The sequence below is a fragment of the Nuphar pumila genome, chromosome 1 (genome assembly GCF_984573655.1).
Source record: "Nuphar pumila chromosome 1, dmNupPumi1.hap1.1, whole genome shotgun sequence".
In the NCBI taxonomy this organism is placed as follows: Eukaryota; Viridiplantae; Streptophyta; class Magnoliopsida; order Nymphaeales; family Nymphaeaceae; genus Nuphar; species Nuphar pumila.
The window spans coordinates 82,642,167-82,668,055 of NC_143249.1; positions in this window are offsets into that span (position 1 = coordinate 82,642,167).

The following is a 25,889-nucleotide window of genomic DNA, read 5'->3' on the forward strand; positions in this document are numbered from 1 at the left end:
TTTCTGTCAAAATCCATACCTCCCACAATCCATGTTAATATCAAGCTAACACTGAATAAATAAATAAATAAAATGTATATATATATATTTTTTTTTCAATGTCACTGTACAGATTCAACCTATGTGTATGAGGCAGATTTCGTACTATACGTGAGCAAGCATATCAGCAAGCCTTATGGCATATTTTCTAGACTATTGTTCAAAACCCAGCCCACCCGAATGACTGAGTAATTTCCCATAAAGTACTTGAGAAAATCAATCTACTGAATTATGGAAGCATCGACAGGAAAAATCGAGATCTCATAAAGAAACTTTTCACATCGCAATACCTTGCATACGGAACATCCACACATGAAAAACACCAAAACCCTGTACCTAAATCCCAAGGGTTTGATTTGGGGGTTTCCCTTTTTGGTTTCCCACGCACACACCCGAGCATATGTATAGCTACAGGAAAAGCTACAGAGATCCTACCTGTTCCGGCGAGAGGGAGGAGGCTGCCACGGTTGGGATGTCACCGGTGTTGTAAGACCCGCAATTTTTCAGAAAATATCTGAATAAAATTCATGAGGCATTTACCGGTAAAAATGGCATTTTTCTCAGAATGTGAAACGAATCAATTCCTGCGAGCCAGTTACACTTAGGATATTCGTCGAATCGCGAATATATGCTCAACGACTCTGGAAGCCATAACTTCCTATCTGAACAAAATCAAAGGATTCCTGCGAGCCAACTTTCTTAGTGGCATCAATACGAAGATAATGGCGTACTCAGAATTTTTCGGAAAAAAATCGCCGAAAACCCGAAATTCTTGCGGGACCCACAGAAATATGGGTGGGACCCACAGAAATATTTCTCAGAAAATATTCTAGAAGATTCTAGAATATTCCAGCACCTTCCAGCACCTTCCAGAGCCTTCCAGCTCCTTCCAGCACCTTCCATGGAAGGGATTCTCAGAAAAGCCCAAGGGTAAAGAGAGGATTCTGAAACTTGGGGCCCAAGTTTCAGAACCTATAAATAGAGGACCCCCCCTCCTTTAGAAAATCGCCAACCCCTCTCTCTCTCCTCCTTTTCCAAACCTCCCCTACCTAGCCTAGCCCACTTGAGCCCACCTGACCTGGTCTGAGCCTGCTTGACCTGGTCTGAGCCTGCCTGACCTGGTCCTAACCCACCTGACCTAGGTCTGAACCTACTTGACCTAAGTCTGAACCCAGTTGACTTGAACCTGGTTTGGTTCAAAGTCAAAGACCAAGTCCTTTTTCGTCCGAAGTTCGAAGTTGATCCTTTTTCGAAGTCGAGCCTCGTTCGAAGCGTTTGAAGCAATCGGAGTCGTTTCTTCCTCAAATTGAAGTAAGTTCGCTTCATTAAACCATCTCTCTCAAGTATTTGATTGTTTGTATATAGCATATACTTTCTGAAGTAGTATCTTGCTTTAGTTCTTGGTTGAGCCCTCTAGGACACTTCGGTGTTCACGCGCTCGCATCGTAACTATCGTCAGATATATATGTTCGAATACGCAGTATATGCGTTCTTCAAAATAGTATCTCACCCTAGTTCTTGGTTGACCCTTCTAGGACACTTCGGTGTTCACTCGCTCGCCTCGTAACTATCGTTGGATACAGATCTAGGTGTATATCTGCTGATACTGCCGACGCGTCTTATATCGCACAGGCCATGTAATTTACCTTTGCCGTCGCGTCGTATGATGCCAAGGCTCCCTGCTTTCTGTACTTCCGATTACTGCACTTCCGATTATGCATTTACTTACGCCGTCGCGTCGAACGATGCCAAGGCTCCTGCTTTCTGCAATGTATTTACTTACGCCGTCGCGTCGAACGATGCCAAGGCTCCTGTTTTGTTATATATGTAGAATATTTCGTTCAGTTACACACCCTGAACAATAGTATATGCATTTCCTTTACGCCGCCGCTGTATAAAGCACAGGCTTCTGCTTATATTACATATATGGCGCGTAAGTGAGCGTTCAAACGGAGATCAACTCCAAAATCGCCCATGCGATTCCCTTACCGCTCCTCGTACAAGATTCTGCTTGACGAATGAAGCCCCTATTGGAAAGGCTTCGCCTTTTGGCAAAATGCTCTTTACGTAAAGACTAAATCAATTACGTATGGCCTGGCTATGGCCCAAGGTTCCTGCAACCTTGATGGATGCAAAGTACGCACAACGGTGCGCATCCATTTCCCGAGTTAAGCATAGCGATTTCCCACCAAAGAGGGGAGATGCCGCTAAAACGGATAAAAGAAACGCACGCTTTCTCCGTAAAAGAGAGGAAGTGCTGCTGAAATTTCTGAAGGAGCTAAGAATGGCTCAGAAAGAACGTAGCAGAAGTGCTACCCAGTTATGGAACGCCTTCTACAATGTAGAAAGGTTCGTCGCACCACTGCCGGTAGAGCAGAGAAGGTGTTGACAGAATGGTTGGCAGAAGAGCTGCCAAAACCAGTTAAGTGGCACAATGATGTCCTTTGTTGGAACGATGTCAGAATGACTCGTCTCCCTAACACCTGCAAGGGCATCATACTTGTAAGAGCCGTTGCGCCAAAGTAGTGGTAGCGCCTTGACGAGGTCCTGAGCTCGTTGCGTAAAAATACGCCGAGTAGCCGATCCGTAGAGATCGAGTCATGTGCATGCTCATTGAGAATTATCAGACAACCAGACTCGTAAGGGCCGCTGAGCCGGAGTGTGTTGTTTCCACCGAAAGAGGTGAAGTGCTCGTCAAGGCCGAAGTGCCGAGAGCAGAGTTAAGCATGCATATGAATAAAACCTTTGTTCCACGGTGAAAACCGTGTGGTTGATTGGGGTCGGGTACATACTTCTCAAAGGCTGCCCTATAGGCATGCAATGTTCGTCAAGTAATTGTAAGACCGGCAGGCCCCTTTCAGAATTTCTCACCGAGGAAGACGGTGATGGCGCAGCCTTGAGTGACATATATTTCACCCGAACCTGATAGAGTTCATTGATGGCCTTCGTCACTCAGAGGTATGGAGGTCGTGGTTATCCTTAAATATCTAAGGATTGAACCCAACTACTGCAGTAGCAGAATGCATTTGGATACCTAGTAAGGATCTCTTCCGGTATGCTGTACCGTCCTACTAGGGGGATGGGGTCAACAGGCCTCTGGAGTATCTAAAATACATAGAATAATCAACCCCCAGATCGTCGCGTTGTCGCCCAGATATGAGTCCCCTAAGCCCAGGGGGAGGTGCAATTATCGAAACAAAGCATTAGCTTAGGTACAGCGCTACTTTGAATCTATGAGTGGATGACGTTGTTGAGTCAGTCCTGCATAACCTTTGTGAAGGTGTCATGGTCGGTATACTACTGGACCGATTGGGAAAGAACCCCATTGATATCCGTACGACTAAGTGAAGCTCGGAGAGCTGTCCTTAGATTCGTAGGATACGGATGTGCCAAGCATAAAGGCTTGAGCTAGACATCCATTCGTGACTCTTAGGAAGTCAAGGCTAAGTCGTAGAGACTTGAGAGGTTATTCTAACTCACAGCCCTGAAGAGGCTTATGCGAAGTTATGACGACTTGCGTGGATGTTCAACTCATAGCCCTGATGAGGCTTGTGCGATATACGCTAAGTCATGGAGGCTTGAGCGTCGTATTACGAACTGTGACCCTGAGTGGTCTATGCATTTACTTGAGTTGAATAGATAGGTGTTTGCCTACTTACCAGACCATCAGCGGTTCTGACCCCGTTTAATGGGGATTTCAGGTGTTGAACCTGCGTGGCGATATGCGGAGCAAGGTGGCATCAAGTTCCAGGGTTTCTCTAGACAGAGTTGTACTGCTTCCTTTTTATTGAACCTTCACTGCTTTTCTAAGCAGTAGTGTTGTAATAAACATGTGCTTTCGATAAAATGGAACACTTTGGTGGTCAATGAGTTGCTTGGCCACATACCTGCAACGTGCTCGGAGTTTTCTAAAACCGACGACTCATTATCGTCTTATTCCGCTGCTAAAAGCTTTTCTAAGTTCCGCTGCAAAGAAAAAAAAAAAATCCATGAAAATTTTAACTTAGCTTTGTTTTGAAATTCCGGGGCGTTACAGAATTGGTATCAAAGCAAGAGTCTGAGAAACCTGGTTCGAGATCCGACTTGTCCACTATATCGCACTGTAAGTATATTTTATACTTCTTGTTCTGATCTGGGTGCATCTTTGTATAGATGGCAACTCACGACTCCCGAGGATACTGCTATCGTTGCGGGATCATGCACGATGAGTGGGTATGCCCATATGAAGTCCAAGACTGTCAATATTGTGGCGAAGAAGGGCATTCCGTCAACGAATGCCAAATGAAGCATACCGCCGATATGGGTCGGCGGGGATCACTTGGTCTTAGGGATGAGACCTCGCGTGTTAGTGGGCCACATTACTCCAGTAGAGAGAGTAGCCGTACTCCAGCAACTTCTGATGAACTACCATCTCTGGTAGGATTTGACTTGAACTTCCTTGAGGGATTTGGTCAATCGCAAGGCTATCAACAAGCATCATGTACGCCTAGCTTGCACAGTTGGGAGGAGGGATGCAACAACTCCTTCTATAATCCCATTATGATTTCAGATTCCTCGAATCAAAGTACTATTATATGGGGGAACAGAGCGGCTACACCAACGCCGAGTCTGAATGGCCAGGAAGAGGGATACAACCTATATCATCCCGTTATGGTCTCGGATTCTCCGAGCCATGATGCCACTGAATGGGCAAGTGGACCGGCATCACTGATCTATCCACAAGAGTCGCTTGAGAGTGCGGAAGTGCCGCCCAAGCCAAAGCTAGTTGTGCCTGCACCAAGGCAATGTGGAAGTAAACGATACTTCGGGTTCTTTGGGTCAAGAAAGAAATCCAGTTCCTAGAAGAGACTGGTAGTGTTTTGGAGTCAATAGACTCATGTACCTAGTTTCTCAACGCCTAAAAGTCTGCCAGTGCGGCATGACGTTTTGTTTAAGGCGATGCTTGTGTAAATGTGATGTATATTAAGTAAATAAAACTTTGCTTCGATATATACATTGTGAAACTAAAACACGTTGTTTGTATGTGGTAGATAAATGGCTCCTACGACGAGGAGAACCATACCAAGCGAGGAGTCCCATACTCAAGGATTTCTGCTGGAAACACTCAACAATTTGGTTGCTGCCATTCGAGAAACAAGGCCAGAACCAGTCGCACCTCGAAGCGAAAACCTTGGTGGAATAACCTATGAAAAATTCCTCAAGCTCGATCCACCAGTCTTCGCTGGTAGAGCCAATCCTGAACTGGCAGAAAGTTGGGTCGAAGAGACCGAACGTGCCTTCCTGGTGCTGGGAGTACCAGAAGAAAAGAAGACCAACTTTGGCACGTACAGGCTGAAAGACAACGCACGAAAGTGGTGAGATACCACTAAGATTATCCAGTTCTCGGAAGTTGAAGTCATTCCTTGGACTGACTTCCGGAGAGCTTTCATGAATAATTACTTTCCATTACACTCCAGAAACAAGAAGAAGATGGAGTTTCTGGAATTGGAGCAGGGTGGCATGAATCTGATTGACTATATCACCAAATTTCAAAATCTTGAACGGTACTGCTCCCGGTTATTTGAGACCGACTAAGAAAGGGCCGACAAGTACATCAATGGATTGCGAGAAGGGCTAAGGTCACGGGTTATCACCAGCATGCCCCAAACGTTTCAAACGGCTGTGGCAGCAGCTTCAAAAATACAAGTGGATTGGGAGCGATCAAAAGTGATCATAGCAAAAAGGCCCATAGTTGATGGTGGGAACAAGAAGAGAATGTTTCCAAGTGGCCAGGGTCCACGACAACCCTTTCAGAAGAAAAGGTTCCAAGGTGGGAACAACACTCAACAAGTTGTAAGGCCAAGGCAGAACATGGCTCCAAACAACCTGCAGTCCAACCCAAACTGCCCAAACTGCCATGTTAATCACGCAAGAGGACCATGTCCACGTGACACAGGTGGATGCTTCTACTGTGGCAAAGTGAGCCACATTGCAAGACAATGCAGGAAGAAGCTTATTGATGAGCAGAGGAGGAATGCCGGATCTGCCGGACCCTCTCAACAAGTACCACAACGAACACAAGTCCAACAACCCCCACCTAGAGTAGAACAAAGGCCTGCTGCAGGTCGTGTATACGCTGTAACGACTGAACAAGTCGAAACCGGTGACCTCATTGAAGGCACCGTACCTGTTAATGGACATGCAGCTTACGTCTTGTTTGATTGTGGTGCTACTCATACGTTTATCTCCGACGATTTCACCGAACAACTCCACGCCTCAGTGCAACCGATTGATAAAATGATCGAAGTATATAACCCGTTGGGTTCACGCACCAAATGTATCCGGTGTGTGAAAAATTTGGATATTGAGATAGCAGGGCAACACTTGCCTACTGACGCCATCCTGATCGATATGATACAGTACGATGTCATTCTGGGAATGAATTGGTTGGCTCAGAATAATGCCAAGATTCTGTGCCGCGAGGGCAGAGTGATTCTATCTCGACCCGGATTACCTAAGATGGAATACCGGTTATCCAAACCAGTTCCACAAAAAAGGCTCATATCAGCACTTAAGGTACAAAAATACCTTAGGAAGGGTTGTGTGGCCTTCCTGTTGAGTCTCTCAGCAGAAAAATCTAACGACCAACCCCTTGAGAGTTTGGAAGTAGTGCGGGAGTTTCCTGATCTGTTTCCTGAGGAATTGCCAGGACTTCCGCCACTTCGTGAGGTTGAATTTGGAATTCAATCCTTACCTGGAACAACGCCAATATCCAAAGCCCCTTATCGTATGGCACCAGCTGAACTCAGTGAGTTGAAGTGTCAGTTGGAAGAACTGATGGAACAAGGGTTCATCCGACCAAGTATGTCACCATGGGGAGCCCCGGTACTATTTGTAAAGAAGAAGGATGGATCCCTTCGGTTATGCATCGATTATCGGATGCTTAACCAGGCAACCATTAAAAATAAGTACCCGTTGCCTCGGATTGAGGACTTATTCGATCAACTCAGAACAGCGAGAGTGTTCTCCAAGATCGACCTCAGGTCTGGATACCATCAACTCAGAGTTAAGGAGGAGGATATACCTAAGACTGCCTTCAGAACGAGATATGGCCATTATGAGTTCGTAGTAATGCCCTTCGGACTTACAAATGCGTCTGCTGTCTTTATGGACCTGATGAACCGAGTGTTCAAACCATACTTAGACACTTTTGTCATCATCTTCATTGATGACATTCTCGTGTATTCAGAGAATGAGGAACAACACAAGGAGCACTTGAGAATCGTCTTGAAAACCCTTCAAGATAATCAGTTATATGCCAAGTTTTCAAAATGTGAATTCTGGCTAGACAAAGTAATGTTCCTTGGCCATGTGATCTCAAAAGATGGAATCACAGTAGATCCTGCGAAGGTCGAAGCTGTGATAGACTGGAAGCATCCAGAAAATATCACTGAGGTCCGCAGCTTCCTTGGACTTGCCGGATATTATCGGAAGTTTATACAGGACTTCTCCCGAATCGCCGTACCAATGACGAAATTACTGAAAAAGGGAGTCAAGTTTGAATGGACTGACCAGTGTAAGGAATGCTTTGAGGTTCTCAAACAGAGGCTTACCACTGCCCCTGTCCTTACCTTACCTTCTGGTCAGGGAGGCTTCATTGCTTATACCGATGCCTCGGGAACGGGTCTGGGTTGTGTATTGATGCAGCATGGCAAAGTAATCGCCTATGCATCCCGTCAGTTAAGAATTCATGAGAAAAACTATCCAACCCACGATCTGGAGCTTGCCGCGGTAGTGTTCGCGCTTAAAATCTGGCGACACTACCTGTATGGAGAGAAATTTGAGGTCATGTCGGACCATAAAAGCCTAAAATACCTCTTTTCTCAAAAAGAACTCAATATGCGGCAACGACGATGGCTGGAATTCCTCAAAGACTATGAATTCACGCTTTCCTATCACCCTGGAAAGGCGAATGTTGTAGCAGATGCCCTTAGTCGCAAGACTGTTGGCACTCTGGCCAGCCTCACCGGACAATGGAAGCTGATGGAGGATTTTGTCAGTTGGAATCCATTCCTGGCTGACCCAGGAAAGATTCGATTGTCATGCCTGACAATCCATATCGAGATCCTCGATCGCATTGTAGCCGAACAGTTCAAGGACCCCCAGTACTTGGAATTAAAAGCTCGTGCCGAAAGAGATGACACTTTCTTCCATTTAAAAGAAGATGGAGGAATATGGATGGAAGAAAGGATTTGGGTCCCAAATAACCCTGAGCTAAGACAGGAAGTACTCCAGGAGGCTCATAACAGCAAATACACCATTCACCCTGGAGGTACGAAAATGTTTCGGGACTTACAGAGAAAGTACTGGTGGAGGGGTATGAAACGGGATGTGGCTACATTTGTCTCAAGGTGTTTAATCTGCCAGCAAGTAAAAATTGAGCATCAACGACCTGGTGGAAAAATGCAACGGATCGAGATTCCAGAATGGAAATGGGAGGGCATTACGATGGATTTCATCGTTGGATTGCCTCGGTCCAAGAGACAACATGACTCAATATGGGTGATCGTAGACAGACTCACCAAGTCTGCTCACTTTCTGCCAATCAACACTCGATACTCAACTGAACGATTGGCGGAGATCTACATTCGGGAAATCGTTAGACTCCATGGAGTGCCGATTTCGATCATATCCGATCGTGACCCGAAATTTACCTCTCACTTTTGGGAGCAGCTTCAAAGAGCCCTGGGGACGAAACTCAAGTTCAATACAGCATTCCATCCCCAAACAGATGGGCAATCAGAACGAACCATACAAACTCTCGAAGATATGCTAAGAGCCTGTATGCTAGAATGGAAAGGTGATTGGGATTCCCACCTAGCGTTGGCTGAATTTGCTTATAATAATAGCCACCACGCTAGCATTGGGATGGCACCGTATGAAGCCTTGTACGGGCGACCCTGTAGATCACCAATCCATTGGGGTGAAGTGGGTGAGCGAACCTTGGACTCGCCCATAGTGTTGCAGCATTATACTGAGCAGGTCCACATGATCAGGAAGAAGCTACTGACTGCCCAGAGTCGACAGAAGAGCTACGCTGATCAGCGGCGTAGGGAACTCACTTTTGCGGTTGGAGATAAGGTTTTTATCAAGGTCTCCCCAACCAAGAGTGTGTTTCGTTTCGGAAAGAAGGGGAAGCTCAGCCCCAGATTCGTTGGTCCCTTCGAGGTTTTGAGCCGGATAGGAGAGACCGCCTACAGAGTAGCATTGCCACCGCAGTATACACAAATACACAATGTATTTCATGTGTCAATGCTTAGAAAATACGTTCACGACCCTTCCCACGTCATCCAACATGAAGATATTGACATCTAGGAGGATATGACGGTGGAAGAAAGGCCAGTAGAGATCATGGACCGACAGGAGCAAGTGCTAAGGACAAAGGTCATTCCACTTGTCAAAGTAAGATGGCAACATCACGGAGTCGATGATTGCACTTGGGAGCCCGAATCGGATATGCGGGATAAATATCCTGAACTCTTCACCTTGTACTCTTAGCTGAATTTCGCGGACGAAATTCTTTTAAGGGGGTAATGATGTAAGACCCGCAATTTCTCAGAAAATATCTGAATAAAATTCATGAGGCATTTACCGGTAAAAATGGCATTTTTCTCAGAATGCGAAACGAATCAATTCCTGCGAGCCAGTTACACTTAGGATATTCGTCGAATCGCGAATATATGCTCAAACACTCTGGAAGCCATAACTTCCTATCTGAACAAAATCAAAGGATTCCTGCGAGCCAACTTTCTTAGTGGCATCAATACGAAGATAATGGCGTACTCAGAATTTTTCGGAAAAAAATCGCCGAAAACCCGAAATTCTTGCGGGACCCACAGAAATATGGGTGGGACCCACAGAAATATTTCTCAGAAAATATTCTAGAAGATTCTAGAATATTCCAGCACCTTCCAGCACCTTTCAGAGCCTTCCAGCTCCTTCCAGCACCTTCCATAGAAGGGATTCTCAGAAAAGCCCAAGGGTAAAGAGGGGATTCTGAAACTTGGGGCCCAAGTTTCAGAACCTATAAATAGAGGACCCCCCCTCCTTTAGAAAATCGCCAACCCCTCTCTCTCTCCTCCTTTTCCAAACCTCCCCTACCTAGCCTAGCCCACCTGAGCCCACCTGACCTGGTCTGAGCCTGCCTGACTTAGCCTGAGCCTGCTTGACCTGGTCTGAGCCTGCCTGACCTGGTCCTAACCCACCTGACCTAGGTCTGAACCTACTTGACCTAAGTCTGAACCCAGTTGACTTGACTTGAACCTGGTTTGGTTCAAAGTCAAAGTCCAAGTCCTTTTTCGTCCGAAGTTCGAAGTTGATCCTTTTTCGAAGTCGAGCCTCGTTCGAAGCGTTTGAAGCAATCGGAGTCGTTTCTTCCTCAAATTGAAGTAAGTTTGCTTCATTAAACCATCTCTCTCAAGTATTTGATTGTTTGTATATAGCATATACTTTCTGAAGTAGTATCTTGCTTTAGTTCTTGGTTGAGCCCTCTAGGACACTTCGGTGTTCACGCGCTCGCCTCGTAACTATCGTCGGATATATATGTTCGAATACGTAGTATATGCGTTCTTCAAAATAGTATCTCACCCTAGTTCTTGGTTGAGCCCTCTAGGACACTTCGGTGTTCACTCGCTCGCCTCGTAACTATCGTTGGATACAGATCTAGGTGTATATCTGCTGATACTGCCGACGCGTCTTATATCGCACAGGCCATGTAATTTACCTTTGCCGTCGCGTCGTATGATGCCAAGGCTCCCTGCTTTCTGTACTTCCGATTACTGCACTTCCGATTATGCATTTACTTACGCCGTCGCGTCGAACGATGCCAAGGCTCCTGCTTTCTGCAATGTATTTACTTACGTCGTCGCGTCGAACGATGCCAAGGCTCCTGTTTTGTTATATATGTAGAATATTTCGTTTAGTTACACACCCTGAACAACAGTATATGCATTTCCTTTACGCCGCCGCTGTATAAAGCACAGGCTTCTGCTTATATTACATATATGGCGCGTAAGTGAGCGTTCAAACGGAGATCAACTCCAAAATCGCCCATGCGATTCCCTTACCGCTCCTCGTACAAGATTCTGCTTGACGAATGAAGCCCCTATTGGAAAGGCTTCGCCTTTTGGCAAAATGCTCTTTACGTAAAGACTAAATCAATTACGTATGGCCTGGCTATGGCCCAAGGTTCCTGCAACCTTGATGGATGCAAAGTACGCACAACGGTGCGCATCCATTTCCCGAGTTAAGCGTAGCGATTTCCCACCAAAGAGGGGAGATGCCGCTGAAACGGATAAAAGAAACGCACGCTTTCTCCGTAAAAGAGAGGAAGTGCTGCTAAAATTCCTGAAGGAGCTAAGAATGGCTCAGAAAGAACGTAGCAGAAGTGCTACCCAGTTATGGAATGCCTTCTACAATGTAGAAAGGTTCGTCGCACCACTGCCGGTAGAGCAGAGAAGGTGTTGACAGAATGGTTGGCAGAAGAGCTGCCAAAACCAGTTAAGTGGCACAATGATGTCCTTTGTTGGAACGATGTCAGAATGACTCGTCTCCCTAACACCTGCAAGGGCATCATACTTGTAAGAGCCGTTGCGCCAAAGTAGTGGTAGCGCCTTGACGAGGTTCTGAGCTCGTTGCGTAAAAATACGCCGAGTAGCCGATCCGTAGAGATCGAGTCATGTGCATGCTCATTGAGAATTATCAGACAACCAGACTCGTAAGGGCCGCTGAGCCGGAGTGTGTTGTTTCCACCGAAAGAGGTGAAGTGCTCGTCAAGGCCGAAGTGCCGAGAGCAGAGTTAAGCATGCATATGAATAAAACCTTTGTTCCACGGTGAAAACCGTGTGGTTGATTGGGGTCGGGTACATACTTCTCAAAGGCTGCCCTATAGGCATGCAATGTTCGTCAAGTAATTGTAAGACCGGCAGGCCCCTTTCAGAATTTCTCACCGAGGAAGACGGTGATGGCGCAGCCTTGAGTGACATATATTTCACCCGAACCTGATAGAGTTCATTGATGGCCTTCGTCACTCAGAGGTATGGAGGTCGTGGTTATCCTTAAATATCTAAGGATTGAACCCAACTACTGCAGTAGCAGAATGCATTCGGATACCTAGTAAGGATCTCTTCCGGTATGCTGTACCGTCCTACTAGGGGGATGGGGTCAACAGGCCTCTGGGGTATCTAAAATATATAGAATAATCAACCCCCAGATCGTCGCGTTGTCGCCCAGATATGAGTCCCCTAAGCCCAGGGGGAGGTGCAATTATCGAAACAAAGCATTAGCTTAGGTACAGCGCTACTTTGAATGTATGAGTGGATGACGTTGTTGAGTCAGTCCTGCATAACCTTTGTGAAGGTGTCATGGTCGGTATACTACTGGACCGATTGGGAAAGAACCCCATTGATATCCGTACGACTAAGTGAAGCTCGGAGAGCTGTCCTTAGATTCATAGGATACGGATGTGCCAAGCATAAAGGCTTGAGCTAGACATCCATTCGTGACTCTGAGGAAGTCAAGGCTAAGTCGTAGAGACTTGAGAGGTTATTCTAACTCACAGCCCTGAAGAGGCTTATGCGAAGTCATGACGACTTGCGTGGATGTTCAACTCATAGCCCTGATGAGGCTTGTGCGATATACGCTAAGTCATGGAGGCTTGAGCGTCGTATTACGAACTGCGACCCTGAGTGGTCTATGCATTTACTTGAGTTGAATAGATAGGTGTTTGCCTACTTACCAGACCATCAGTGGTTCTGACCCCGTTTAATGGGGATTTCAGGTGTTGAACCTGCGTGGCGATATGCGGAGCAAGGCGGCATCAAGTTCTAGGGTTTCTCTAGACAGAGTTGTACTGCTTCCTTTTTATTGAACCTTCACTGCTTTTCTAAGCAGTAGTGTTGTAATAAACATGTGCTTTCGATAAAATGGAACACTTTGGTGGTCAATGAGTTGCTTGGCCACATACCTGCAACGTGCTCGGAGTTTTCTAAAACCGACGACTCATTATCGTCTTATTCCGCTGCTAAAAGCTTTTCTAAGTTCCGCTGCAAAGAAAAAAAAAAAAAAAAAAATCCATGAAAATTTTAACTTAGCTTTGTTTTGAAAATCCGGGGCGTTACAGGTGTTCACTGCTCCACTATCGAGCACGGTCAAGAGGAACGGGGAGAAGAGAGACGGTGGGTGTGAAGCAAAGAGGGTGGCGAGAGCAGGAGGCTGACGCTGTTGGGGGTCGCTGGCAAGGCTACCTGAGAAGGGAACGTCGGTCGACAGTGGTTCCAGGTCGCAGGTCGCCGATGGGGATTGTCGTCGTCGGCAGCGGCTGTCTGGGAGGGATCGTGCAAGGCTCATCGGAGATGCAGCAAAGAGGGGGAGCGAGAAAGTGGAGGAGGAGAGGGGTTGCGAGGTGAGAGGAGAAAGGAGTTAAGTAGGAGGGTGTGCCTCCGAAAAGGAAGGAGGTGGTTACCTCCTTCACGCTCTCGGCTGCGCATCTTCATTCCCCAGCCACCCCTCACGACGAGTTAGGGTTCAAAAAAATGAACCCTAACACTTGATTTATCGGGTAGGGGCCTCTTTTTTTTTCTTTTTTTTTTTTCATAACTCTTTACACGGGGCACGGCCTGGGTCCAAGTCCGAGACCCGAAATCCAGCCGAGTGTTGGATCCGCGTCCCTCTTGCGATCTGGATCCGTAAGTTGGATCCATATGGATCCAACCATAAATTTATTAAAATTATTTATATTTAATATATGTTTACTATTGTATTACTATTATTATTTATCTATTTATTTCTAATATATGTATATAATATTATATATATGGACCCCCAATTGATATGGGTCCTGGATCCGAATCGTGGATTCCAGCAAATTATTATAGATCCAACATTAAAAATTTTAATTGGATCCATACAACATTAGAATCTCCGAGGTCCAGGATCCAAATGTTGTAATGTGGATCCACCCCTCACATATGCTATTACAGACCCCTCTAAAATGTTATAGAGCTGATATAAAATTTTTCTTTATTAAGAATCTGAATTAAACTTCGTTGATCCGCTTCATTCATCCTGGATCCAATATTAAATTTGATCCCGATAATGAGGATCCATTACCAGAAATCCAATCCATTTGACCAAAATCCATTATTAAATATTCAATTTAAGGTTTGTGGTCCGATATCTAAGATCCGAATGGAATATCAGAGTTCTAAACAGGATATTTGGGATCCAACATTGAAGATCCAAATAGGTTATCCAAGATCCAATTACGAATTAATAATTAAAACAATAAAATATTCTTGAATCACCTTAATGACTTAAAAATCTAAGTTTATTTATTTGATAAAAATCGCGGGTATTACAAGAACACCCAGAAGTGTGGCAATAGCCAAGAACTTCAACAAAAAAAAAAGAAAACAACAAGACAACATTACACTAATAGGGTAAACAACAATAAGCAAGAGAATGATTCAAACTGAAATGATATTGAAAGAAAAATGAAAAGAAAAATACATGCAACAAGAATTCATACTAATCCATGGTGATTTAAGATTGAAACAATAGCTATGTAATCTAATCCACTATTTGGATTTGCATGCCAAGGTGCAAAGCTCCAACGGTTTCCTTTCTCATACCGACACCATATCCAAGCAAGGTGAGTCTTCACCTTAGATAAACTTGAAGAAGGAGATGGAAGATTTTGAGGTGTTGCAGCTATTCCACGCCAAAGTGAAGCCCACGGCTGGAGTGAGGGAGCTTGAGAGAAGAGAGGGAGTTTTGGGAGAGAGAGAGAAGAGAGAGAGTGAAGGAGAAAAATCGCCCAAACAAGGGGGACCCATTTTTTTTGTAAGGGTTTTATAGGTGTTTGAATAAGGTTGGACGGCTGGGATTCAATCCCTCCAAGATGGAGGGTTGGGGAGCTCCACGCCCCCCAACAACCAATGCATGTTGGTCTTTCAAAAAGATTTTATAAAACTTTCAAAAATGTCATTTATTAAAAGCCTTAAAACTTCAACAAATAACAAGGGGGCGCCCTTGGCTGCCACCCAACATACCCAATGGGTTTTAAGGGTTTGAATCCTTTAAAAAACATTACAAACTTGCCATATGGTGCCAGCCCCATGGCTTCCTTTTTGAAAATGGCGCCCCTCATGATGGAGCCTAGGCTTCATCATGAGGGTGTTGGAATGATGAATGGCCAATGAAGGCCAAAACTTTAAATCCATGCAAGATTTTTTTCAAAGTTGCCATCCAGCTGGTCAACCATTGACCAACTGGTCAACCATGGCCATGGACGTCCACTATAGGGGTCACCCATGGGTCTTGGATCCATTAGGTGCTCCAGATCCAAAAACCAAACCCGCATATCATATATGTCATAAAAAATGCTTATTTAATGAATTAAAATAATAATTTAATTCCAACCAATTATTTCATTCTCTTTATAACCTTAATTAATGTAGAATGGTTGATGCCTCTTGAGGAATTCACCTCTCGTTCGTTAAAATTAAGCGTTCTAAGTTTCGGGTCCCAAATTAAGTCAAGACTCGTAATTCACATTCACTGACAAGGTTTTTCCGTCATTCGGGTCTCAAATTCGAGGTGTATCACTACAACCCTATTCCAAACTTACCCTAAAAGTTTCGGAGGTTGATTCATTCTGTATTTCTCGAAATCGCTCTTTTTATATAAAATTACTCGATTTTACCCGTTTCTCAAAATAAGCAAATCTTTAAAAAATTGCCAAAACATAAAAATTCATCGATTTCTACATATTTACGCAATATACATCAAATTAAAATCGTGGATCTTACATTGAGAAATTGCCAAAATATAAAAATTCATCGATTTCAACATATTTACGCAATATACATCAAATTAAAATCGTGGATCTTATATTTTACATCATCCTTCATTTTGGAGATGTCCTGACTTTTCTCTCTTTTTTGGGGAAGGGTACGTTACAAACTGTTATCGTCGCAAAATTTTTCCCGTCTTCCCTTCCTTGCGGAAGAGATAGGGAAATGCTTTCGCGATTCAAACTTGACCGGATTTTGTAAATTGTTTTGAAATACTCGCCTCCATTTTGAAAATTGCGGGAAAATCCATGGGATGGGGCTCGACCTGTCGGTACGAGGTTCGACCGTTCCTGCCGCCTTTAACAGGGGTAATCGAACCAAGGACCAAAATTGTGCTTGACTTAGTGAAATTATCGAAATCGTGTTCTACCCTAAATGCACAGAGAATTCAGGCATGTGTTATGAGATTTGGTAAAAATATAAATTGGAAAATATGATGTATGCTTAGGAAATATTTGGAATTGAAAAGCATTTCTCAGGAAAAGATGGAAATCAATCTCTCAGGAAAACTCAGACGAAGAAGGTTTGAAATCTCGAGAAAGTTTATAAAGAGTTGGAAAATCTTGAAGAAGTGAGAATCTCGAGAAAATCTTGAGAAAGTTTATAAAAACTTGGAAAACCATGAAGAAATGAGAATCTCAGGAAAACTGTAAGAATTCTTGAGAAAATATGAACATTTGAAAAAAAGGAAGTACTTGTTGGGAAAACTCAGACTTTGAGAATTTTCTTAAGAAAATGATAGAAAATTTATAGGAAAGATTCATTGGAGAAGGAAATTCAAAACTTAGAAAATTGAAATCCTGAGAATCTGGTCTTTGAAATGTCTGAAAATCAACTTTGATTCTTGAGAAAGATGAGAAATTCCTTTTGAAAAGAATTTTAAGAAAATAACATTTCCCAGGAAAATCATAGGAAAACTTTGATTTGAAAAATCCAACTACGAATATCATCATAGTTTCTTGAGAAAATCGATTCCATGAAGTGAAAATCTTTTGAGAAAATCATGAGAAAAATGAATGATGCAGAGGATTTGAATGAATGAATGCACTTTGACAAACTTTCTGAAAAATTTGTTGAATAAAAAATGTGGATTAAGCCAAAGTAAATCCTTCATATATTCTGACTGTGGCCATGAATATGTTTAGAACTTATTTGAGTTAATTCACAATATTTTGAAAACATTGGAAATATGAGGTGCATTTTCAAGATAGCCTAAGAGTGTAGGCTCAATGTGACTGGTAGAGAGATGATGGATCTGGGTCTCGTCCATATTCCGACTAGGGCCGTAAATATGGACTCCACCGAGTTCATCAACTCTCTAAGAGTTGGTGCACGTGCCATTCGTGTTCATCCACGGTGAATTTTGAAAATTTGAGATATATACATCATAGAATCAGGATATTACTGAAATCAAACTATATGAGATGCGGCCTAATCTAAGCAGTAAAAGTAAATCTTATTCCAAGGTTTACATTGGATTGTTACATTGCATAACATAAAGTAAAAGAAAATTGAAATGGAGCCAAGGAATCTGCATCTTCTAGATTTTCCTGCAAAATGAGAGTTAGTACAAAATAACCAAGGAAATGGACATATATACTATATACAACCAAGATATATATGTAGATATAGAAATATTTGAATTTATGCTAAATGATATATGGTAATGAAGATATATTTGCAAAAAAGTAAAAGAAAAGAAAAAATATATGTGATATCCAATGCACATGAAGGTATATATATATATAAGTATATATATATATATGTATATATATATATACATATATACATATATACGTATACATATGGGTAGATATACATACATATCAATATATATATACTTATAACAAGAGAATATACATATAAATGAAAATTCCATATAATGGGTAAAATCAGAAAATACAGGTATAGACAGTTTCTATAGGTGATTTCATACAACCATACTTCTCAAATTATAATGCAATTTCCAGTAAAAATGGGTATGGAGCTTCCCTATATATCCATAATGAAGCACGCCAAAGATGGTTGGGAAATCACGATTGGATATAGAGATATCCGTTCATGAATATGGCCAAATATCAAGACTGCACACTTGCAGCAGAAAATAAATATGTGCAGGAAATGGGTTGTGGAAGCATCATGGACTATTTCAAGGATATCATGAAAAGGATATGAAAAGCTTGGTGAAAAGGTGAAAATGTCGTGGAAAATGATGAAACAATATGTATAATTGGTGCTGCAAATGGGGTGATATTATAACAATATAGCAAACAAGAATTTAGCACTAAGCTAAGCAAAATCTCATAAAACCAAGGGTGATGTTCCAGCCATAGCTTCATAAAACAGGGATTTTAACAGCAAGCTAGACAAAATCTCATAAATCAAATGATGGTGTTCCAACATAACTTCATAAAACAGGAATTTGAACATCAAGCTCATAAATCAAATGATGAAGTTTCAGCCATAACTTCATAAAATAGAATTTTGAACATCAAGCTCATAAATCAAATGATGATATTCCAGCCCATAGCTTCATAAAACAGAAATTGTAGCATCAAATGATGAAGTTCCAGCCATAACTTCATAAAACAAAAATTTACCATCATGCTAAGCAAAATTTCATAAATCAAATGATGAAGTTCCAGCCATAACTTCATAAAACAGAATTTTACCATCAAGCTAAGCAAAATTTCATAAATCAAATGATGAAGTTCCAGCATAGCTTCATAAAACAGGAATTTTAGCTTCAAGCTAAACAAAATCTCATAAAACAAATGATGATATTCCAACATAGCTTCATAAAACAGGAATTTTAGCTTCAAGCTAAACAAAATCTCATAAAACAAATGATGATATTCCAACATAGCTTCCTAAAACAGAAATTTAGCATTAAGCTTAAACAAAACATGATCACCTAAATCAAATAGTGATGTAGTTGGGCTGAATGAAGTGGAGAACACGTTGGAATCTCTGCTGGATTGGGGATCTCCTGCTGCTTGTGGACTGCAAATGGGCAGCAGGAACCAGCTGGATCTCCTAAAGGGGCACTCTCCTGCGGATGGGCTGCTGCTGTGCTCTGTTGCTGTGCTGAAAAAGGGGCAGCAGGAATCTTTTTGCTGCTGATGAGCTGAAGGTAGATGAAGATGCTGGATTCTCTACAGCTGGTGGGCTGAAGGAAAGGGCTGGATAGCAACTGGCTGGTGGGTTGAAGCAGGGCTGAGCAGCAGCCGTTGGATGTGTAGCTACTGGTTGGGCTTTCCTGTTGGTGAGATGAAGAAGATACAGGAACCTGCTGAGATGCCTTACGGCTGTGCTGAAGGTAGATGGGGAAGCCTCCTTCACGCTGGATGACCTGCTGTATGAAAGCAAATGGGGAGCTGAAGAAAAGGTGGATGTGCGTCTTCAATGGGCTGAAGGATCTGTTGAAGGTGGATGTGCGGCTGGGCTTCTTGCTGATGGATTGAAGGCAAATGGGAGGTAGCTGGACCTCCTTTACGTGGACTGGAGATATGTGATAGGCTGAAGAAGATGATGGGAGGCTGCCGCTGGAGATGGGTTGAAGAAAGGGATGGAAAACGATGGCTGGGCTGAAGTGGCTGAAGGATGGCGCTGGTGGTGACTCTCTTGAGGCTAGGCTGAAGAAAAATCGGATGCTGGTCACCTCCTTCCCCTCCTGGGAGTCTGAGTATGATGCTAGTTCAAAGGCGGGTCCTGCTCCATTTATTTGAAGATACGAGATAAAAAATTATTTGTTTTTCAAGAATTTGGAAAAATTGGGTTTTCAGGGCAAAAATATGGATAAATGTAAAAACAAAATTTGTAAAGAGATTTAAAATCGTTTTTGCAAAAAGTTTTGAGATAAAATCTTTAAAATCAATATCTAAATATCCAGATTGTTTTTCTTGAGAAAATTTTTGGTAATTCAAAGTCCTAGGGTAAAATGGGAAAATTTGGTAATTTTGAATACCCAGGGTTTTAAAAATCAATTTGAAAAAGTTTAAAATCAAATCTGGATGGACAATTTTGAAACTCAGGAGTTCTGGATCTCAAAATGACATGCTGTGCAGTGAAATGACGCACTGCTATGCAAAAACATGTTCTATGAAATGCCACTCTAAGCTCGGACTTGGAAATTTTAGCTTTTTGTCTAGAAAGAGGATTTTGAAATTTTGCGATTTGAAGATGTCTTTGAACCTAACTATGGAAATTTTGAGGCTCAAGAATAAAAATTTGGACTTTCTGCAAGGTTCAATCTTGAAAAATGATCATTTTGCCCTTCATTGGTTCTGGAGAACCGAAATGTGGTGATTGAGGGCGATGTCAAGAAGGTGAGTGAAAATTTGGGGTGTTTACACAAACTCCTTCATCTTGGAGATGTTCCGATCCTTCTTTTATCTCAGGAATTCTATTGATGATATTTGCTCAAAAAGTCTTTAGATGATAGCAGAAATCAAATATCTTTTAGGGTTTGTTGGTAGGTTCATCACACTCACCTTCATCTCGACGGTGATCTGAACTTTCCCTGGAAGGATCCGTCACAAACTCCTTCAACTCAGAGATGATCCAAATCTTCGTTGGACCTGGGGGTCTAGCTAGCCTATTCGTCTTCATCTTGACGACAATTGAGAGATCCCTTTTGCAGATATTTGATTGCAACTTTAAATGAATGTGAAGATATGGATTGAGTGGATTCTTTTTATCGCTTAGGATATTTCCACTGTCTGATTGCCGAAAAATCATCTTTAAACATGCGTTATAGCCATGATCAATATTGATTCGCTTCTGGCTTTTCAACATCATTGAATATTTCTTTCGCTAACCATACCGAGGATATTTATTACATCCTTTTGGTTGATCAACAGGGAAAAGATCTGAATTTTTATCCCTTTTTCGCAAAAAGTTTTACCTTTTTGGAAAGAATACTAGAGGTAATCAGAGGTGATTCTTCTGTGCAGTAAAATGTTTGGAATCAACAAATGCTTTTAGCAAATTGGCAAAGTTTTCACGAATTCTTTGTGAAATAATCACTCAATATAGATTTTAATGAGACCTTGAGCTGAATCTATGATTTTGAAAATTTCGACCAGTGAAACTAGGACCTTTTATTTAACGGCCAGCGAAGGAGCTGGGACTTTTTATTTAACGATTAGTGAAGACTGGAAACTTTTGATTTCACGACCAGCGACGGAGCTGGAACCTTTCATTTAACGACCAACGAAGGAGCTGGAACCTTTCATTTAACGACCAGTAAAACTGGGACCTTTCATTTAACGACCAGCGAAGGAGCTTTAACCTTTCATTTAACGACCAGTGAAAACTGGGACATTTCATTTAACGACCAGCGAAGTAGCTGAGACTTTTTTTTTAACGTCCAGTGAAAACTGGGACATTTAATTTAACGACCAGCGAAGTAGCTGGGACTTTTCTTTTAACGACCAGTGAAAACTGGGACATTTTATTTAACGACCAGTGAAGTAGCTGGGACTTTTCATTTAACGACCAGTGAAAACTGGGACATTTTATTTAACGACCAGCGAAGTAGCTGGGACTTTTCATTTAACGACCAGTGAAAATTGGGACCTTTCATTTAACGACCAGCGAAGGAGCTGAAACCTTTCATTTAACGACCAGTGAAAACTGGGACCTTTCATTTAACAACCAGCGAAGGAGCTTTAACCTTTTATTTAACGATCAGTGAAAACTGGGACCTTTCATTTAACGACCAACGAAGGAGTTGGAACCTTTCATTTGATGATCTTTGATTTAATGATTTGATCTAAGATTGAGACTTTTTGAGAGACAAATAGCACGAGGACTGAGTCTTGTGAATGAACTTGATCTTTAGATTTGAAGATTTTGAGAGGTAACCCTGTGCGAGGACTGGGTTTTCCAACCGAGAGTCGGGAAGGAGACCGGCATTTCTTAAGATATTTGGAGATCGAAGCAAGAATGATTGCATGGGTTTCAGGATTATCCCTTATCCTTTTGATGAGAATTTTTAGAAAAAAAAAATGATTCAGGTTTATCCCTTAACCTGAAGGGGGAAAAGAAGATTTTGTGAAGAGATAACCGGAGACTTGAATTGACAAGATTTATGATTTATGATTTATGATTTATGATTTAGATGGACCAGCACAGCTAGCTGTATGCGGTCCAATTTTCAGGATTGACCCCTTATCCTGAACGGGGATTTAGAAAGAATAAAATTTGAGAAGATAGAAGGGGATAGAATTTGATGGAAGATTGATAAAAATGGAGAAAATTTGAGGAAATTTATTTATTTTTGTAAAAGAATTCTCACAAGTAGCATTGTTGCTCCTATGAGTGACCTCAAGATTATCCCTTATCCTGAGTGAGAAAAGAATACCTCGAATGTCGAGGTTCAGGTTTTATCCCTTAACCTGAAAGGGGAAAAAAAAGAATAAAATTTATAAAAGTGGAGAGAAATTGAATAAATTTATGAAAATATTTTTTTTGAAAAGAATTTTCGCAGGTAGCCTTGTGGCTTCTGTGAGGGGGTCTCAGGATTATCCCTTATCCTGAATGGGAAAAGAATAGAATTTAAGGAGAATTAATGAAGAAAAATTTGATATAAATTTAGAAAAATCAATAAAGATTGATGAAACTTGCATTTGCAAAAAAGTTCTCATATGTAACATTATCGCTCCTACGAGGGGTCTCAGAATTATCCCTTATCCTGAATGGGAACACCTCGGACAACGAGGGTCAGGTTTATCCCTTAACCTGAGCGGGAAACTATGAACACCCCAAAATTTTCAAATATTTTAAATATCCCCTTTTTTGCCCCTGATTTCATTTTCTGAGCAATTGAGTCACTTTTAAATCTAACTTCCAGTACATTTCTCAAGTTTTACTGAAATTAAATTCATTTTATATGTTTAACTTGATTTTGGATCCGGATCCATTATCCAGATCCAAATCTGAGCCTCGTTGCCCAACTTTTAAATTAAAATTACAGAAAATACCAAAAATAGTTTTTAAATAGCTCGAACAGTCTATTCGGCATCCGTTTGGATCCATCGTGTTGTATTTCTCGATTCGAGTTTCAAAACTCGAACATTTTCTCAAAACTTGGGTCCAAACCCATTCTTCTGAAGAATTTTTCCCAAAATGGCCTAAAATTCTCGGAAAAACACTTTTGTAAATATTTCTCAGAAAAATACAAAAATTTAGTGTTTAATCTTTGTTTTCCTGTAAAATCTTAGATTTTTGTTCCAAAAATACAAAAAAATGGAAAAATAACACAAAAAAACCAAAAAAACATTAGAAAAACTACGAGAAAAATAAGTGGTTTTTGAAGATTTTGCTAAAAACCTCATTTTTAAACCATTTTACAAAAGTTTTCTTAAAAAGGAACCCTTCTTTTGAAAAAAAGAAAAATTCTCAATAGCTCTTTCCTGCGCACATCTTCCTCTCGTTTTTACCTTCGATCGCCAACCATCCTGAGAAGTCTCCTCCATCCATCTGCAACCAAAACCCCTCTCTGGAATCCTCCTTTTTGCTCTTTAAAAGGGGAGCACGCAGAAGGGAGGAGGGATCCGTCTCCTACCTCTCCACTGTCATCCATTACAATCGATTCTTCACCTTTCCATTTGCATCCTCCTCTGATCCGTTGTCCATCGCCTTCTTCAAAGCTCTGAAGGTCTTGCCAATAAGAAGAGATAATAAACTTCATATCTGGTTCCTTCAAAGGAATCCATCTATCTTTCACTCCAACCATCAAGGGTATAGAGAATTCTTCCCCCCTTCTCCTCCAGAAATTTTGTAGGGTAAGTGCTATAAATCCCCACCGTCGAGCAGAGGAAAGGCTTCTCCCTTTTTTTTAGGTCGCCTTTAGAACACGGTAAGCACTCCTCCTCCTCCTGTTCTTCCAGTTTTCTTGTGATTTTCCTTATTTTGATTCCATCAACGCATCATCTGTAGACTCGATTTGCATATAGTTAATCGAGTTACAGACAAGCAAGATTGAAATGGAATAGTCATGTTCCAACATTTTTTTTGGGTGATTTCTTATTATCAATTTTGTTGTCATTTGATTAGCGATTTTTCCTCTGTATCTGATTTTCAATTAGCTTTTAACAATCAATTTATGTATCAAGGATCGATTCTCTGTTTATCTACCGATCTTTGAATTTTTTTTTTTGATTCTGATAGCCGCAATGACTTTGATCCCAGCCACGAATAGTCCGTATTCATCTTTTTTTTTTAGGGTCAATTCTATATCTCTTCCTTTCTTATTTTATTTTCCTTTTTATCATTATTTTAAGCTTCAATCTTACTGCATAGCATACGATTATTCATTATCCGTGTATCCTGCATATTGAAAGTGATTAAACTGCATGCGTGCATTAGATAGTGCTGGAAAATAAAAAGAATTAAGGTATGAACTATGTCTCTCTCAAATTGGATATGCAAAACGTTAGTTCTTGCTCCTCGGGTTATCTTTAATTCCTTCCTTAGGCAGATAGTCTTGTTGGACATGGTGGAATTCCCCTCACGATGTATTTTGCCATCCCTTGTGATCTATTACAGTAGGATTAGGTCTGTTGCCATTTACATTTTACTACCGCACATCCAGCGTCATCACACTTCTTGAGGATATGCTTCCTCGGTCATGGGTATGTCTGTCACTGGTTGCAGCAAAAATTTGGAGGAAACAAAGTGGATTTGCAATCCTTGTCATAATTTTGTGCAAAAATTGATGTCCATTATAGGAACTACAACCGCTGTGCTCCAGTCTGCTTGCTGTTTACAGTTAAAATGTGTACTTATCTTGCTATGTGAATCTATTAATAGGTGTATTTATCAGCATGTTTTGATATTTGGAAAAGTCTGCATCATATTTAGCTTTTATTTTTTTGTAGGATGTCGGGTTCAGTTTCTGCAACATGATTGCCCATCATATACTATCCCAACAATCCCTTATGCTTGTTTGTAGTGGATACTTCAGATTTCATTTTTTTTTTATATATATCAGATTTTGGGGCAGTTGTGTAACACAGATAACTATGTGAATGGTAATCCTGCTAAGCATGATATGTTTGCTTGTGAAGTTCTATGTATATAGGCATTTTTTTTTGGAAAGAGAAAACTCTTGTGTGTATATTCAGTGTACAAATTTCCTGCTACTTTTGAGTGGATAGTCAAGTCGGGGAGTAGGTTGTCTAGATTCCTATAACAAGGGCAATGGCAACCAGAAGACCAACTGTACTACTACTGGAAAATTTCCATGAGTTCCACTTCTGTGTTACTAATTGAGTGGCTGTTAATATTTCTTTTGTTCTTCAATGATTTCCTCTCCTGTGCAATGACAGAATTTATTAGAAAGTTTGGTTTGCAAATCCCATGTCTGTTATAGGTTTAACCATATCATGGGGAATAAGGCATTGGATTTCTATAGAAAGTCGATCTGTCATCTCCTCATTGATTTGTTGCTGTATTCACAAGAAACTCTTTGATATACATTGAATGTGTGAGGACTGCTTTGTCTTCTCTGCCATCGAGAAGAAATCAAGTGCAGAAAAATATTGGTTGCTGATTGGGAAAATGGGAATGGACTTTGGATTCCAGAGAAAACATCGACATAATACACCTATGAAAGATTTAAGCATTTGCTCATACAATGAGATAGATGCCAATGTTGAAGAACTGTGAGATCATATTCCAGGTTATGAGTTTTCATTGGAGTCGAGGGTACGAGATACTGTACATATTGTGGCATGCCCATCGAAATTAGTCTAAATTCAATTAGCATACTCAATATCAGTTCCATTAGAAAAAGTTTGGCATGTTTGACATTTCTTCCTCTTACTCTGTACTGTGTCATCACCATGATTTCTTGAGTGAGAAAAGCATAAGGTCATCTGCAGGGAAGCACGGGCATGAGCTTTTAGCTCATTTTGGGTACTAAAAAAAAAAACTCAATTCCTTTGATTC